The sequence below is a fragment of the Chanos chanos genome, chromosome 8, assembly GCF_902362185.1.
Source record: "Chanos chanos chromosome 8, fChaCha1.1, whole genome shotgun sequence".
Taxonomy (NCBI): Eukaryota; Metazoa; Chordata; class Actinopteri; order Gonorynchiformes; family Chanidae; genus Chanos; species Chanos chanos.
In genome coordinates this window covers 18447954-18467797 of record NC_044502.1, presented here as the reverse complement: position 1 = coordinate 18467797, position 19844 = coordinate 18447954, and the positions used below count along the sequence as shown (strand labels likewise).

The window sequence follows — 19844 nt, the reverse complement described above, 5'->3', positions numbered from 1 at the left end:
CACACACGCAGTCATTCTGGATGACACAGGTTAATGAAGAGAGCCATTAAGCAAAGGGACAGAGGATGTCCTGTCCAGAGGACTAGCTAATGGAGCCTGACTTATCATATTAGCTCTCTTCGTTCCTGTTCTCTGGAAAACAGGATCCAGTCCATAGGAAGAGAAACTACTTTTCCCTCTCCCTCTGTGTGTGTGTGTGTGTGTGTTACGTTTTTATGTGGATGTTTTAGTGTGGTCAAGTCATTTGGTTGACATGACAGTAAAGCACATTAGGCAAGTGGTTTGGATTAGCATTACGAATATCATTCAGTAGTCTCTTTACAAACACTGTGATGCTCGTGGCTTTAGAGTGGAGTACCAGGCACACACACAAACACACACACACAAACACACACACACACACACACACCTGTGGAAGCTTGTCCTCCTGCCAGCTGCTGCCTACCAAGACCCTGTCCCAACAGCCTTGAGAGAAGTCCTCATTAAAGTGCAGTAGAACTCTCACTCTACTGACTCTACATCAATTACCCACTCTCTGTTCCTCTCCCTCTCTATACATCCAGACCCAGAAAACAATAACAGGTCACAGTGATTATCGTGACAACCATGAATGACTGCCCACTGCCCAGGGTTTTCCTGCTCTGAGGACCTAACAACATCCACACCAGTGTTTACTGGTCCTGGTCCTACCCCACACTGGAGCAGGACACGTTTTTAAGATGTTTTTATTAGCTGGAAAGTGGCTATAAATATCTATGTGTATGAAGATAATCCTGGCATCAAGTATTTGGAAGACAGATCTTGGTAAAAACAAAGAACAAAATACACACAAATAAAAAAGTGTCATTCATGGTGGCGTGATTAAATCAGTCAGCTAGTCAGGATTACGGCTGCTGACGGGTTGTTTGGCAGTGTTCTTTAGTGGTGTTTGTGTGGCGGTGTTGGTTAGCTTTTTGTCATTAACAGCCTGAAATATACTCTGGTAGTGTAACATACAGTAAGTAAATAAGTGTATTAACCTTGCCTCTCTCGCTTCTTGTCCCAAGAAACAAGCTCCTCCCCCAGTGATAAGCTCCTCCCGCAACCAATGTCCCTACCTCTAATGATCAGCTTCCATTCAATTTCAATCAAAACAATACCAATAAAATCAGTATGTCTCCCCATCCACCTATGAATTCACGTCACCCAGTCTGCTAATGGGAACAGTGTTCTTCCATAAGTCATACTCCCTCTGGTCCAGCTAACATGACACCGCTGGGGAATAACGTCTAACCCCCCCAATCCTACAGGCTTCACTCTGCCCCACTTCCTCAATCAAAACAGGTTTAACTGACATCTCCATTGCAAACTACCCTCCAGTCAGCCTGGGGACTCTCCCACAACCACTCAGATGTCTATTCTTAGATTTGAAAACCTAGATTAGAAAACCTAAATGCCTCCCCACTTCAAGGCCTCATGGCTGACCCATTTCCAATCTTTCATATCTTTCCAAAATCACAGGAAGAATTATAGCATCACAAGAAGAGTCGTAGTATCACAGGAAGAGTCATAGTATCACATGAAGAGTCATAGTATTACATACTACAAACCCGTCTGATGCTTCATAGAGTTTCTGATCCCTCTGGTCTCAGTTCCGGTCTCTGTTCACTACACGGCACAGCACTGTAACAGCATCACCAAGAGTCCGCAATGATCTCTTCCCTGCTGACTCAGGAGCTCTAAATATCTCCCATCTCTTTGACCTAAACCCAGTTGTGGTTTTTTTGGGGGGGGGGGGGGGGTTTTGTCGACTGTGATACACTGATCTCCAGTATCTTTTTCAATGCCTTTCCATCACACCACACCATGCAGCACACAGGAATTTATCTTCATAAGCTCAAACCTCCACTGACCCAGACAGGCCAGGTGTTCCTCAGAGTGCAAGTGTCGGCCCCTCTCTTTTTTCAAAGGATGTGTATTACATCCTGGACTCATGTCACCTCAGGGTGTCTGTTTTCAATGTTAAGCTGTGAAACTGTTACCCAGGGCTACATTAGTACTGAATCCATCATGGAGCTATATCAGTGCTGAATCCATCACAGCTATGCCAGCTTCACCCACAGCTCATTCTTCACATAAAGCAATTACTCAAACTAAATGCTGTCACAACTCATTTCACATTAATTTGCCCTCGTGTCCAAAAACACAGTTCTGAGTCTGGATGTAGATAGAATCAATTTCATATCTTTTAAAGATGCTGAGGCACTGATTTATGCCACCTCCATTACTCTGTACATCACCTCCACGGGAGTTTCTCCTCCTCTACTCTCCTATACAATCCCTCGTTTGTCTTGGCTCTGGACTCCTGGTGATTCGTCAGACCGGACTCCCCTCTATGAATGGAAAGAGTCGTGACCCCAAACTCTAGAAGCTTCCATCATAACTTCAGCACAGATGCATCATTCAGACCCAAGCTGAAAACTTCATCCAATGTTGTGTTACCCCCTTTTTGTTTTTGTTGGGTTTTTGTTATTGTTTTGTATTGTTTTATTTATATTACACTGTTGTCCTGCACTCTTCGTGTGTGTTTATCTGTCTTTTCTATGTGAAGTGACATAAGATTGAAAAAGTTGTGCATAAAGAAAATGTACTGGAAGTAGCTGAAGTATTACCAAACATTTTGTAGTTATGGAGAAATGGCAACTTTTGGTTATGTTCATCACAGACACTCTGACTCACATGACACTCTATGGAGCCTCCTATTAGTTTAAAATTTCATATGTGTGTGGGGAGTGCCATATATTCCCTCAATACTGAGGACTCCGGAGTAATCATTTAGATTCCATCAGAGCCAGGGCATGTATCAGTACATATGTAAGTATATTCTATTAATCTTCAGTGATCAAAGATACCAGTTAATTATGGGTTACTGAGTAACAGGGTCAAACAAACAAACAAAAAACCCCATTGTATTTTCAGAGAATACATACGCACATGCACACACACACACACACACACACACACACAAGTGAGCCCACACTATTGTGATGCCTGGAGCCTGGAGCCTGGATGTCACCCACACACCAGGATGAAAATGAAAGTGAGAACTATTTTTACTGTGGTCATTGATTTGTCTGTGATGCCTGCTGTGGTGCCTGCAGGAGTTATATTTGTTATGGAGGTTTATGAGACATGTTAGTTACAAAGGTTTATGAGTTATGTTTTCTCTGCAGGTTTATGAGACATGTTAGTTACGAAGGTTTATGAGTTATGTTAGTTATGAAGGTTTATACGAAATTTTTTGTTCTGAAGGTTTATAAGTTATGTTAGTTACAAAGGTTTATGTCATTTTTGGACACTGATAAGAACTCCACCCAGGTTGGAGTAGGAGGCTGGTGTGCGTACTGCTGTGAGAATGAAGACAGGGGCTTTCAGCAGGCGGAAACAGCCAACACAGAAAAGACAGCCTAAGAGGGGGACCAACTGCTATATGGGGAGATGCTGCTGTCCCTTACAAACACACACACACACACACACACACACACATACACACACACACACACACACACACAGGCATTCTTCACAGGTTTATTAAGTCACCTGTCTTCCATACTAATCATTTGGGTACAATAGATTTTTTTTAATATAGCCTTGAATGAAATATAAAAACTAGAGGAACCTAACCCTTAAAGACTGTCAAGGGAGAAGAAAGAATTCACTAAGCTCAATTCACTAAGCTCTGTGGTAACACAAATCTCCTTAAACCTAGCATATTTCTACACTCACCTCCTTAAAACCTGTTCATGTTTAGTGTCATCGTGTGAGAAAAGGCAGAACATGCTTCCGAGGATGTTTGAGAGAGGTGAGATGGGAAATCTCCGGTCATAAAAAAACCAAAACAAATCTATTCTTCTCCTTATCTTTCAGAGAAATGTCTTGACAAGAACCCAGTTTTTGGACTTTTTGATCCACACTTTGTTTGTTCTTTAGTCTCAGAGCTATTTAGTTCTATCTTCAGTGCATGCCACAATCAATGACTCAAAAGTATCCTACTCTGACAAGGTCTCTGATTGCAGAAAAAAAATCAACCTCTCTTAGCATTACAGCTAAGACAGCCATCCTCAAGGTACATACACAGGTAGACAGCAGAGAGAGAGAGAGAGAGAGAGAGAAATAGAAAACATCTTTCAAGAAAACAATCCAATCAGACATGTGTTAGTTCTCACGCTGAATTCACGTTGTCAACATTTAATGTGATGTTGGTTTAAAATGATGCTTCTTTTATTGTGAATAACTGAATTGCTGTCTCTTATGACAGGGTTTTCAACCCATGGGGCCCACCCGGGGGGCGTGAGCATCTGTCAAGGGGGGCACAAGATTAGGAGATTTTTAGGCACAAACTGGCAAGTACAGTGAAAAAGAAGGAGGCGGGGGGCGCGAGTTCAACCCTAGACAAAGGGGGGGGGGGGGGGGGGCATGTCGAAAAAGGTTGAAAACCACTGTCTTATGACACCGCAGGAGTGAACATTTACATACAAATGGTGTTTGTTTTGTTGATTTTCCTTTTGTAAACATGTCTGATTTGCCTGTGTCCTTGTTCTCGCCAGTCAAAGATTCACAGTAATGTGTCTGCAGCTCAGGCCCACTCCATCAGACTGATCCCAGACAGATGGATATAAAGCTAAGGTTCAGTCAGTACCAGGGTATTACAGCTTGTGGTAAATTACTTTTTGTTTTGTTGTCTTTTTTTTTTTTTTTTTTTACTTGTGTCACCTGTCAGGTGGTGTGTGTGTGTGTGTGTGTGTGTGTGTGTGTGTGTGATCTGGCTCAGGAGGAAAACAACTTGGCAACTATGCAACTTAGATCAGCTGCATCCTAAAATGTCTTAAAATCTAGTGCGGGTGTTTTACCATGTCCTTCTCAGTTGCATTGTATTTTTACAGACTAGTGGCAAAATGTTTAACAGTTTGCTCTTCCTAAGAACTCTAAATTATTATGATTATATAATAGTGACTAAATGTCTGAGTCATACATTGAGTGTAAAGTAATACTAAGATATTGTTTGACTGGCATTTCTTTGATTTAACGGAGGAGAGAGCCACAGCCGGCCAACCTGCAAAGGCGAAGTGCCTTGTTATGTACAGCTGAGTATTTGCTGACCCCTGTTGGTCATTTTGCGTACTGCACCCTCACGTTCCGTCGCGCTAATAGTCTCGTTTATCAGTTACTTCCAGTGTTGTGCAAGTTACTGAAAATTAGTGATTAGTTACAGTTACTAGTTACTTCTTTCAAAAGTAATTGAAATTACTTTACCAGTTACTGCATATAAAAGTAATTAGTTACTAGGGAAAGTAACTTTTGCGTTACTTCTAAATGTTTGCATCAGTTCTCCTTTTAATCCAAAGCAAATCCAGTCTTGGCTATTTGGATGGAGTGGCTGCTTTGTCAGCGGCGCTAGCACCGGGGTCTTGCGCGATTAGCTTTGTAGAGTGTGTTGTTTGGCAGGTGCTTCAGAAGATTAGAATGACTATTCTTTGATGTGGATAAAGTTCTCACACCTGCACATAGACTACACCTCACCATTTTGTCTTTGATCTCAAGGAGGGAAAAATAATGTTCATATTTCCAGGACAGCAAGCTCACATTGCCCAAACTGTTGGCTATTGTGTGGGCTAATGCTGACTGATTGATTCATACCTCACGACACCTAAGGTCGGATCACGAACAGGAAATTGGGGGAATAAGTTGCATTTGTCTGCTATAGTCTGCAGTTGTCCATTAATATTTTCACGCAAGACAAAAGCAACGAGTAACGAGCCCATTTAAATTTCAGTAATTGCAACTGCGTTATTTAATCTGAAAAGTTATTTTATATATATATATATATATATTACCGCCAAAAGTAGTGGAATTACAGTAACGCGTTACGTCCAATACTGGTTACCACACATCTACAACACACTGTGCTGCAGAACTTGGTTTCTTTGTTTACGGTGCAAAAATGTCAGAAATGGATGGTATACTGTCCTCCCTGCGTTTGTGTGTCTGTATGCAGTTTGACAGCCAGCCAAACTCCTTTCAGTGAACGACATGGGAGATGTAGCGCCCAAGTTCCATTGTTTAAATAGCAACATTTGCATGACGTCATCGAACAATACACTATTCAAATGTATTGGGATGGAGTAAAACTAAGAAAAGGAATAGAAACACAAAAGGTATTACTGACCGAGCTTCAGCAATAATGATGCGTTATATCACAATGTCTTTGCTTACTTTCTGTTACACAATACTGCTGTGACTACAGCACACCACAGTGTACATTAGACAGTTTACTGATAAGTTATTTAGCTAACAGCTTAACACAAACTGCCTAAAATAAAAAAGATATCTATATGCAATAAATAAGATACGCATGGCAAACCATGCTAACTTACACAGATTTTCAATGGCAGACGCGTTAGCATTATGCTTTCGGTTCGTTAAATGACAACCTGAGTACTGAGTAATATAAAAGGCCCATAGCTTACAGTAAAAAAGAAACCAGAGTAGGTAGGTACAAAACGTTTTTCTTCCACTCACAGAGGCAGCTTGATAATGAAACAACAAAAACTGAAACGAGGGCACTGGCAAGTGTCGGTATATCAAACATCAAACAAAGTGGCATATTAAAATGACCATAACAAAATATAGGATTAAATAACACACGGGCTAAGACAAGCCTTGGATTTTAATTTTTTTAAGTTAAGTTGAATCCCTACAGGTTATAAATACCAGTATGAAATAAAGATTATTCGTTAAACGATTCAGTTAACATTAACAAAAAATGAGCATTTTAATGCCTTGAAGTGCAGAACAACGTCAAGACAAAGAATAAAATGTACAGCAACATTTTGGATTAAACAGAATGGGATAAACCTAATAAATAACAAATAAATAACTGCAGGGAGCCAAATATGTGAACTTGCTGCCATGTCCAGGAGTTGGTTGTATGACTTCCACATTTGTCGTTTGTTGCCCTGGCTCACCCTTGTTAATATTCCTAAGATATTTTAATAAGTTATCAGGACTGCAGTTTCGGGTCCTTATTGTTCATTTCTGTTTATTTATTTATTTTTAATTAAATCAGAGGAGATTTCTTAGGCATATAATGGAATTCTGTGCTGTTCAGAGCCTGTATCTGACTTCCAATTTTATGTTCAAATAGTGCTTTTATGTTCAAATGTACCCTGCTCCCTTGCAAGTCAGAAGAAAAACAAATGTGAGAAAGAGAGGGAGCCAGAGACGACAACATCGGCGTTTCGTCCCGGAGCACATCACAGTCCAGAGTCACCTTTACATTCAGCACCCCCACACAGCCGGAATGGAATGATCCTTGTGTCATGACCACATTTTGCGACGATTTGACTATGAGATTAGCAGCCGAATCAGGCTCCTTAGATCGAATCGTCGAATAGTCGACTATTCAGGGTCACCCCTAGTTTTAACTATGGGGCAGAACAGATGGTATCAGAAATGATTTATGCGTCGTAGTGAACTGTGTGTAGCTATTCTCTAGCCCAGTAACAAAGTGGACCGTGAGTTGACCTACCAAAGAAAAGGCAAAGGTGGCTGTCTAATGCATTGTGTGGTGTGGAATCATTTGTGAATATGTAACAATGGAAACCGCTTATAGTGATTATAGTGTCTGTCCGGGTGAAATTGAACACTATAAGCGGATGATCATATAACTGAATCTTTTCTTATTCTTTATTTCTCATGCAGATTACCATCATGACATTTGTATTTGTAGTACAAGAATATAAAGTAATGAAACAGACAGTGTCGCGATTTACGGAATTTTATGGACTCTTTCAAAATACAGTAGGCCTGCAGCTGTTTCAAAAGCTTCTCAAATTACAGTACTGTACAAATTAAATTACTAAGCTGTGTACACAGCTATAATACAGTACAGTTTATAAGACCCAGCTTATTGTCGTTCAAATTATAATTAATTATTATTATAAAATCTAAAAGTATTGTGGGGTTTACAAAATACAGTAACGTCAGTAGTGCAAATACAGGCTAAGCCACAGCTTGGCCAGGGTTTCAGTGCATTTCTCAATTTTTAACAGAATTGAAAACTGTAGGCTATCGATGCCAAACTGGTAGCAGAGTTTGAAATCAAACTTATCCGTAAAATATTCTGAGGAATACCAAGTTTCGCTGCTGCATCTTGTTGGCTCGTTTTGGCAGCTTGCCACAAGCTTCAAGGAGTCTAAGTTTGTCACTGAGAAATTACTTTCTTTTTCCTGTCATGATTTCTGTGCATGCAGCATTAGCCTCAAGTGGCCAATCGAAAGCAGATGGGTAACTGCAAAACAAAGTAGGCCTCTCAAAGTAAAGTTTACAAAAAAGGATTACTTTTTACTAGTATTAATTTTTATCCATATGTTTTCATGTATAAAAAGACCCAAAATGAACACTGTAAGCAGACTACTTGATTACTTTAAGCAAATTATACAGTGCTGTACTTGTATAGGAATGATTCTGTCCCAAGCTTTTTGATCCATATAAGCGGTTGATAACTATAACCGTGATCACTATAAGCAGTTTCCACTGTATATATTTTCCTCTTGGAATTTTTGTGGAAAACAGAAGTGAAAGCAGTAGGTCCAGTGAGAAGTGGGGAGACACTGGAAAAACTCCAGTCTGACAGTCTCATTCTCTTTTCTTAATGCAATAATCCTTTAATGCAAAAGGATATTTTTGCCCTGTATTTTTTGTCTCTCAATTGTTAGCTAAATGAATATGAAATATTATTTGAAGATTAAATATTTCTCAGCCCTGCATATGAGTTACCATGGCGGTCTTGCCAGGCCGCATGTAGATGTAAAGGGAGAGAAAAGGCATCGCTCTGGAGGGATGGGGCAGGGGTTGCCCATGCCCCGCGCAGAGTGTTACCTCTTTTTCAAGGACATCTGTGATGCTGATCTCTTAAATAGAAATGAATGAAAGTTTAACCGTCTTTAGTGCTAATTAACCTGCCTTGAGTACAGATGCAGTACATGGCCCTTTTTAATGAAGTTGAGCTGTTTAGTTAGGTCACTGTGACCCACATCCTGGCTAAGAAATCACAAACACTCACTTTGATGATTAATCATTTATGTAAGAAACTGGTTATATGACTGGCACTATGAGTAAGTGTAATGAAAATGCATAAGAATAGAACCTCTGAAAATGATCTTCACAAAAAAAAAGGTGATTAATGATATTAATGGTATAAACACTTAAAAAAAACACTTAACTTTGACATTTGAAACATGACGAAAAGGTCAAACAAATTACTGTTACAGACAGATTTAAAAAAAAATACACCAAATTGTCCTTTTTTGGAAGCAGGTCCTATTAAGTGTATGAAAGTATCATTTGTTATCAACCTCAGCTTGTGAGTCATTTCAGCCTCCCATGCTAAAACATCATATTATTAGATCCTGAACTGTTTTTGATTAGAATGAATCCAAACTCTTGATGGTCTCTTTGTATCCCTGGCATTACATTAGTCAACCTTTCCAGTCCTGTGAACTCTGACATTTTTACCAGTATTTCCTGCCATACCACACAGTTTCCTTTATTGTAGTTCTTATCACAGAAACTGATCCACTAAACAGTTTAATTTACTGTTATTACAACACAGTGATTCAACTAGACCTCAACCCTCCATTTGAAAGTGACACAGAATGAAAGTTCTCTGCTCCAGTGATAATGAAACCAAAAGGCAAATTTAATTCATGACTGCCCCGCTTAGTTAAATCTGTCCTTACTGCTGGAGATGAAAATCAACACAGCTCGGAGACAAATAATTTCCTTATGCATTTTTGTCTTTTTTTCTTTCTCTTTTTAACTAACATCTCTTCTGTGCTTCCTTCTCCATCTCTCTCTTCCTCTCTCTCTCTGTGCTTACAGCTCCGCTGAGAGCATTTCTCTGAGTCCAGGCAAACTTTAGTCAGGGGTGTTGGTGATCACTGTTGAGCCATCCCATTCCCTGACCATGTGGAGCCATGTCATTAGTACTTGATTATTACATGGCAACAGCATATGTGGAAACTACACTCTGACTATGTGTACACTTCACATATGTGTGATAGAAAGGATGGACCAGAGCCCCAGACAAACACCACTTCAATCTTCCCCCGTCACACATAATACCACCACTAGAGATGCCACCACTGCTGAACCACAGGCATGTAGAAAGGAGAGGAAAGGCATCACTCTGGAGGGATGGGGCAGGGGTCACCCATGCCCCTGGGCGGAGCGTGACCTCTTTTTCAAAGACATCTGTGATGCTGATCTCTTAAATAAAAATGAAAGAAAGTTTAACCGTCTTTAGTGCTAATTAACCTGCCATGAGTACAGATGCAGTTCATGGCCCTTTTTAATGAAGGTGAGCTGTTTAATTAGGTCACTGTGACCCACATCCTGGCTAAGAAATCACAAACACTCGCTTTGATGATTAATCATTTATGTAAGAAACTGGTTATATGACTAGCACTATGAGTAAGCGTAATGAAAAGGCATAAGAATAGAACCTCTGAAAATTTATCTCTACATTAAAAAAGGTGATTAATGGTATTAGTGGCATAAACACTTAAAAAACATACATAAAAATGTATAATTCACTCATGCTCTGTATTTTAATCCATGTCATGACCTAGATATGTCTTTCAACAACAGGACGTGTTTTACTGTCCATTCATCTATCTGTCAATTACAACATTTCTGTTTTAGTCCAGCGCTGGTATACCATTTTAATCTTAGACCAGTAATGGCATACCAGATTAAGTTTAGACCAGAAGTGGCATGCCAGATTAAGTTTACCTCAGCACTGGTATATCAGATTGCGTTTAGTCCAGTAATGGTATACCAGATTGAGTTTCACCCACTATTTGTATACCAGAAGTTTACCAAGGGTTTGACTAGTTGATTAACTAGATCTGGTATATGAATGCTCCGCTAAAACACATGGTTTAAGGCAGAAAGCACTGTAGACTTGAAAACACCTAGACTGAGGTATGCAATTTGACCAGTGCCAAAGAGGTCAAAGAAATTATTCTTATAGTCAGATGAAATGCCTAAAAAACATGCCAGGGTGTAGAACACGCCAGATTATAAACTGTACTGAACACATGGTCTTACAGACACTTGATAAACAACATTCATCTCTGTCTCTGGACAAAAAACTTTTATTTTGTAATTGATAAAACATTTACCTTATATTCTATGGCCATTACATATAAGTGATCGTGTGATCTGGCCACATCTATCAATACATGCTTTAAACAGAATGTGTACCAGTGTTAATTTTGTCAGGTGATTTTGATTTAGTCTTAGATTTAGTCTTTTGAATAAAACCAATATTTGTTTTTGTCATCTTTTAGTCATTTGATCATTATTAGTTTTAGTCAATGAAAACTATACGGGTTTTTATCAAATTTTAGTCAAATGAGGTTTGTGGTATTTTTCCCACCGATTTGGCACCCATATTGTTTGTAGAGCATTTTATTTTCAGTGGTATTATAGCTAAAATGTGTCCATAAATCCGTTCTTTTTCTTCCTCTGAGAGTAGCAATGATCTGAGTTACCAAATTAATATTAGTTAAAATGTTTAACGTTTGATTTCCAGAGGAGGGGGAATATTGACGGGGCAGCACTACCAGTATGTGTCAACCCATCATAAGCATTTGAGTGCATGCACGTAACTGGACAAGGAAATATAGGCCTATGGAAACTACATTGCTTGTCCATTTGTCTGTCTCTAACATTATGGTCTTGTCATTAATCATCAACGAAAATGGTAATATATTTCGTCGCAATTTTTATTTTCAAAGGTGCATTTTTATTTAGTTGTCATCTCGTTTTCTTCGTGGAAAAAGTCTGTTGACGAACAGTTTTCATTAACGGAATTAACACTGGTATGTACAATTCAGATTCTTCATCGGATACCCCTTAAAAGTGACCATGTAAAAATGGTCCCCCAACGCAGGCCGTCATTAACCTCAACGCAACTGACGTGAAGTGTCAGAGGCTTTTTAGTTTTCAGCACTGCCATAAAAAAACCTGCTTTAACAAAAGTTATTACATATCGAGGCAACGCTGGGTCAGAGGCAATAAACAAAGCAAGCGGGCGCCGTAGAAACATGGCATGACTCTAATGTATCAGTGAGCGGTAAACTGACCTTTCCTCATGAACTGGGGTTTCTGCAGCAGATCCTCAGGGATAAATTCATAATTAGCTTTGGGATCCTGCTTCATGTTCTTAAATGTGGCTTTCTCCACCACACGAGCAATCTGCTCATCGCTCAGATCTCGCTCCAGAAATCGGCAGATTTTCTCCACAGCTGTCTTCAGATCCTGAGAGATCCATAGCATCAAACCACCAATCAGGTGACCATATAACAAATCCATAACAGCAAACCACCAATCAGGTGACCATATAACAAATCCATAACAGCAAACCACCAATCAGGTGAACATATAACAAATCCATGAACATCATACCACCAATCAGGACCAGACATAACAAGTATCTTTGCAAAGTATCCAGAGATAGTCAATTTTGCTGTGTCAACGGCAGGCTTTAAAATAAATAAATAACTACACATACACACACACACACACACATATATATATATGAATGTATGTATATATATACACACAAATTATTCTACACTTTGATTCACAAACCATGTTCAATAAAAGTAAATATGGAGAGAAATATGGAGAGACAAAGACTGATAAAATATAAACCTCACATATCTTACATAAATATACACCTCCTGGGTCAATACTGCATAAAATGCCTTTGGAAGGAGTTATATCCCCAGATTATAAATATGTCTATATCAGCAGTTATATTGGAAATGACATATAACGAAAAATCAAGCCTGTGCTTTCATTACAGTGATGTCAGCAATATAATGGAGACAAATGTAAAAGGGATGAACAAGGGACAGTACAGAAAACTCCAAAGTTACTCTCAACTTTAATAAAAAATGAACCACTGAAGCTGTGCAAAATAATCATTATTAGCCCTGAGGCAGTCAGTGTCCAACATTCATTCATTCATTCATTCATTCATTTTTTAAGCCACTTATCCTAATTAGGGTTTCGGGGGGTGCTGGAGCCTGTCCCAGTGCTCATTGGGCAAAAGGCGAGGAAGCACCCTGGACAGGTCGCTAGTCCATCACAGGGTAGACACACAGACAAACACATTTACACCTAGGGGCAATTTTAAATTCGCCTGACTTACATGTCTTTGGACTGTGGGAGGACACAGGAGCTCCCGGTGAAAACCTACACAGACACGGGGTTTGTTCATTTATGTTTAATCTAATTTGTGAACAGATGAACAAGCATAAGGCAAATTGAATGCATCCCCAACAAAAGACATTGGAAACACACTCGCTTAAATTATGCTTGCAAAATGATTTACTTTACAAAAACCAAATTCCATTTAATATTAGCTGTCAATGCTAAGGCGTAATGTTAAAATTAGCCTACTTTATTCTCTGATGAAACTTCGATAGGCAGAATAGGCTGCAGTAAAGCATCTTCAACATATTTAAACAGCACAGCCAAAAGCAGTGCTACACAAACATTGCCTTGTCTTGACTAAACTTGAGATTTTCATGAGTTAAGATAACAATTAATAATTAATCCCCAGTGTTTATTCGAGGTAGGCGTTCATTTTACTTAAAGGGTTGCGCATACCGGCGATTATAAGAAGCCTCTGTTTACTGGAGACTCGGCTATTATTGGAAGTTTTACGGTACATCAGTAAAATAGCCCTGGAGGAGAAAATGCATTAATCCATATTGGAGTCAAGTAGTGTTTACAGTTAAGTCCAGAACAGTGGACACTTTTCACACATATGAACAAAAAGGTTTTATGAAATGAATAACACAGATAACGAGCTCTGTTTTAATGTCGTATTTGTGTGCCAGGTAACACTGGCACTGTTATTAGAGGCAGATGTTTGTAAAGTTGGCTTTGGATACTGTCATGTTTTGCTGTGCAAACGGCCAGTACATCTGCCATTAAGAGATGGATGCATGCAAACAGAAGAAGCTCATAACTGCTAGGAAATATGGTGGAGGATCTTCAATGTTACTGGGCAGTTTTATTACCCAATTCTTTGTGATCTTTGTTCAACGGAATTATGAACTCCTAAGACATTTTCACCCCCCAAAAAACTGTCCCTGTGTCCCCTTTGTCAAAATCAACAAAGAAATGTTGACAGAAAGTCAAATCAGTCAGTGTTTAGCAATGGCCACGTCAGTCATGTAAACCCAGTTTTAAACCTGCTCTGTAATTTGTGGAGGGCATGGACTCCAAGTCACAGACTTAAGAACAGCTAAAACCTGGAAGAGTTTTGGATGTACGAATGATCCAAGATCTCTCTGTCGGGTTCTCTGGCCCTTTACTCCAAACCTCTGGGGAAAAGACCATGTGTCATTATCTTTGACTGATGAGGCAGCACCAAATACTAACAACAGGTGTGCCAATAATTGTGAATGTTTTTGAAAGGGGGGGGGGGGGGGCAATTTGTAAAATGCAGACCAGATCATTTTTGGTAAAATTTATTGAATCATTTACGAAAGTAATTATATTCTGCATGTTGGACACTGGATAGCGCAGTGGGTAGCGCCTGCACCTCATGGCAAGAAGGTCCTGGGTTTGATTCCTGGCCAGGTTTGTGTGTGTCTGCCTTGTCATGGACTGGTGACCTGTCCAGGATGTCTCCCCACCTTTCCAGTGCACGACCTGTCTAGGGTGTTTTTGCCGTGCCTAATGAGCGCTGGGATAGGCACCAGCATCCCCCATTACCCTAATTAGGATAAGCGGCTTGGAAAATAAATTAATAAAACAAGTGGATCATGGTCGTCTAAATTCACAGTAATACTGTTATTCTTACAGACTGTGCTCTCCCATCATAGGCTACAGTGACAATGTTTAACTTACTTTATTAGTAATTCCTATTTGAACTGCTACCAAAGAGCGCTGTATAATGTTAAGTTGGCTACTTGGGGAAAAACACATGGTGAATTTTCCTGGTCAGTTCAGCTAATAACTTGCAGAAATCTGAGGGCCTTAGGTGAAATAAACGCAGATCTCTTATTATCACCAAGTCTCCAATCAACGCAGGTATAGTTAAGTAATTAAAGCAAATAAACGCCTCGGCATGTTTTACGGTAAATAGACAAGCATGCACCATTCCTCATGGATTCTGTGGCCTGGCCTCTCTAGCAGGTGAAATCAGACATATTCATTCATGTGATGCACAGACTATCGTGCTTTTCATTCACATTTGGTACTTTACCAGAACCATGTCTTCATAGGCCAGAAACAGGATATTGTACTGATCTGTCTTTGCGTACCACTCTCGGATCTGATCGAAGCACGATGCAGCTCCAACTAACAAACACACACACACACACACACACACACACATACATGTGAGTGTCCGTGTGCCTCAAAGGGAAATGCAATGGAGCCATTAGCACTGTTATGCTGACTGGGTAAATAATTGCTGGAAGCATTATACATCAATCTGTTTTCATTTACTCTGAACAATCCTAATAAGGTCGGTCTCAGAGCCAGGTAATTTCAATGTTCAAGGTCTATTTTAGCTACTCAGAAAACAAGAGAAACATTAACGTAATTAAATTGACAGGAATCCAAATTATGAGTAAGCCTTTAGACATTCTAGGAAAACAAAACAAAACAAAACATTACACATCATTAGCTATAGCATGTGGTTCACTTGTCTCTGTGTAACTTTATGGCATGTTTTCTTTGAATTTGTGTGAAACTAATGTCCAGGTATGTACTGCTGCAGAAGAGCCTCGAAGCTCTTGGGGGTCTCTTGTTTGGACCAGATGTGACAGAAGTGAAAATAAGATACCACATTATCCTTTGGGTTCCTCATCACATACACTATCTGATAAGAGAGAGAGAGAGAGAGCTGAGTCATATCTACATCAACAGCATTACAATGTTTACTGTGTGATAAAGGTGAGATGAAATAGGCATAGCACCTCAGGGTACTTAATGTTAAAGTAAATTAGACTATATTCCAGCAGGGAAACACATGAAGTCGTAGTACCTCGTGTTACTTGTACATCGTACAATTTACCTCACACGTCATAACTGCTAAAGGACGTGCACTTTTAAATACTCTAAATGTATCTTACTGTTGTCGATTTGCACACATTTACATTTTGGGTAAAAGTAAGTAATGTCTAACAATGCAAAAATGTCACAAAATAGAGTACGTTCTCTTATAACGTCTCATCTCATTAATTTTCATGAAAACATCTGAGCGTCTGTCGTATACCGGCCTACTTTAGCTTTCTTGTCCTTAAGTCCAGGGGGCATAAGCGCAGGAGTGAGGTGAGAGGCGAAGAGGCGAGGGCAAGGTCGCAGTGAGTAATCTGTTTGACCTTCGGTGTATTCCAGCCAGGGCATCCTCTCCAGGTTGTTAGGATACATTCCTTTTTCACAGTCTGATTCACAGATTAATGTTATGATTTGTCGCTTCTATATTGTACCTGTATTGACAAAACGAAACAGGATGTGGGTAGAAGAAATTTTATGAAGAGTTAGCAGTGCGGCGCGAAACGGAATTCTGATAAATAAATGACTAATTTATTAGCTGAACCGAGGCAAATGTCTTGCCTGATTTTGGGTATGTAACTAAAAAATGTCCGTGTCAAGAATTTCAAAGTTTTGAAGAGAGTCTATATATTCTGAAGTAGTTACTCCATTTTCGAAAACGTATCCCATGCAAGTACATAAGTAGTCCGTAAGTTTCTGCATGATATGTTTTTTTTGTTTAAAAACGCGTGAGAGATCGGAATGAGCGTGGTCGGCTACAGAGTAGTAGGCTACCTTGAGATCTGTGGACTTTGGACCTTCAGAAAAGAAAGCAGGCCTATATCTAAGAGGAAACGACATAAGCTATGAGCTAGGGCTACTGATATGAGAGCGGTAAAGTTTCGAGGAAATTGTGTGACAGCCAAGAATCTGTCTGCGGCTCTTGTGTGCGAGTGTGAGTGTGTGTGTGGGGGCCACATTCGTCTGGGTTTTCATTTAATTCGTGTTTGCTTTAAATAAGCAGTATACTTGACTGAATATTGATGTCATATAGTGTTGTATCGGTATAGTTTTATTTAAATTGACATCGAGTTTTGCTAAATTAATTTATTTAAATTGTTTTAACCAGACGTTTAGTTATTGATGTATCCTGGTCTCATACTGTTATGGTTTTTAGTGATTGACGTGCTTACTTTGTTTAGCATCAGCCTTACACAGCAGGGGATACCTGTTGCTGAACACTTTATCAAATTGTACAGTATTGACTTCCACCATTCCTAAAAAAATTTATTTGGGCTTGTTATTTTTGTTTATTTATTTCCTCCTTTTACTCCAATATTTATCTTCCCTTACTATTTCAAACACAATAAACAAACAACCAATTATATTCATAAATTACTTCTTTTAATATGTCTAGATAAGGGAATCTTTAGTGCTGGTTTAGTGAATAACACACACATTCTGTAAGCCTTAGTGTAATTTATTTAATTCAGTTAATCACTAAACTTACTGACGATAAGAATTAGGAGAGGTCCACCGTTAGAAAAGAACTCAGGCCTTTGCCTTAACTTAGATCTGGGGTAAAGGGAGCTACATGTGTTTAGCATGGGAGGCTGAGGTTAATAACAAATGATACTTTTATACACTTAATAGGACCTGCTTCCAAAAAAGACAATTTGGTGTTTTTTGGGTTTTTTGGGGGGGGGGGTTGTCTTTAACAGTAATTTGTTTGACCTCTTTGTCATGTTTCAAATGTCAAAGTTAAGTGTTAATAGTCTTTTAAGTGTTTATACCATTAATACCATTAATCACCTTTTTTTGTGAAGATCATTTTCAGAGGTTCTATTCTTATGCCTCTTCATTATGCTTACTCATAGTGCCAGTCATATAACCAGTTTCTTACATAAATGATTAACCATCAGAGCGAGTGTTTGTGATTTCTTAGCCAGGATGTGGGTCACAGTGACCTAACTAAACCGCTCCCCTTCATTAAAAAGGGCCATGAACTGCATGTGTATTCAAGGCAGGTTAATTAGCACTAAAGACGGTTAAACTTTCATTCATTTCTATTTAAGAGATCAGCATCACAGATGTCATTGAAAAAGAGCTCTGCGCAGGGGTGACCCCTGCCCCATCCCTCCAGAGTGATGCCATTTCTCTCCCTTTACATCTACACGCCCTTCGTTCAGGATGTCGCCCTCTACTGACGGCATTGTGTATGAGAAATGCAGGGCTGAGAAATATTTCATCTTCATATAATATTTAATCTTCCTTTAGCTAACAATTGAGAGACAAAAAATACAGGGCAAAAGGATCCCTTTGCATTAATATATATATATACACACACACACACACACATATATATATATATATATATATATATATATATATATATATATATACAGTCCTCCACACAGTACCTCTGGAGCTGTACCAAAATGAAGGGTGGAATCCGTGGAATCCTAGAGGGATTTCATGGTGAGACAGAAAGACACCTGATTTGATCCTAGATGGTGAGACAGAAAGACACCTGATTTGATCCTAGATGGTGAGACAGAAAGACACCTGATTTGGTCCTAGATGGTGGGACAGGAAGACACCTGATTTGGTCCTAGATGGTGAGACAGAAAGACACCTGATTTGAGGCATTTTAGACACTTTGCCTCTTGTCCACTCACTGTCAAACTTCAGTGAGACTTAGTGGGTGTTCCTGGGAAGGTGTGGGTTAGTGGTTATGACCCATGTGACTGATGAGTACGCCTCAAATTAGTGAGATTTAAAATATAATATCTAGAATCTTTTCAGTTTTTAAAGAGTGATGTCAAAAAAGGCAATACACAGTGAAAATGAATCTTATATATATATATATATATATATATATATATATATATCAAAACAACATCTGAAGCGCGACCCTACTCCCAGAACCCGACCCTGATCCTCCTCTTAAGATTACACACACTGTTGTCTTCTTTCCTTTCATAGAAATAAAAGAATAGTCATTACAGAATTTCAAGGCAATCAAATGATATTCAGCTCTTTGTTATTATGCTGTAGCTAAAGGACTGTGTATAAAATGACCAGTGTTGTGCAAGTTACTGAAAATTAGTAATTAGTTACAGTGACTAGTTACCTCTTTCAAAGGTAATTAAATTATTTTACCAATTACTGCATATAAAAGTAACTAGTTACTAGGAAAAGTAACTTTTGCATTACTTCTAAATGTTTGCTTCAATTCTCTTATAAGCGCATACCAAGCAAATCAAGCATTGGCTGTTTGGATCGAGTGGCTCCTTGGCAGTGGCGTCGTTAGGTCCAATCATTCGGGGCTACAGCCCCAAATATTTTAAGCCTAGCCCCCAATATTTTCGCCCTGAAAAAGGAGGTGTTTATAGCAAAACAGCAAACGGACCGTGTAACAGAGCAGGTCTTGACTTGCAGTGTCCGAAGGAGGGGAAAGTAATCAAGTGCTGCACAGTTGGAAGTTGGGAGACGCGTGCACCCAGATGAAAAGCTCCGGTTTTCTTAGCCTCTGATGATCATTTCAATAGCTAGTAACGCCCCTGCTCCTTGGTCAGCGGCACTAGCACTGGGGTCTTTTGCTATTAGCTTTGGCCAGGTTCTCCAGAAGATTAGAATGACTATTCTTTGATGTGGATAAAGTTCTCACACCTGCACATAGACTACAACTCACCAGTATATTTTTGTCCTTGCTCTTGAGGAGGGAAAAATAA

At 39.3% G+C, this 19844-nt stretch overlaps 1 pseudogene; it reads right to left on the bottom strand.

The window, feature by feature from the left end:
• Positions 1-4302: 4302 nt before the first annotated feature.
• Positions 4303-18323, bottom strand: LOC115819397 (amine sulfotransferase-like; annotated as a pseudogene).
• Between the last annotated feature and the right edge of the window lie 1521 nt (positions 18324-19844).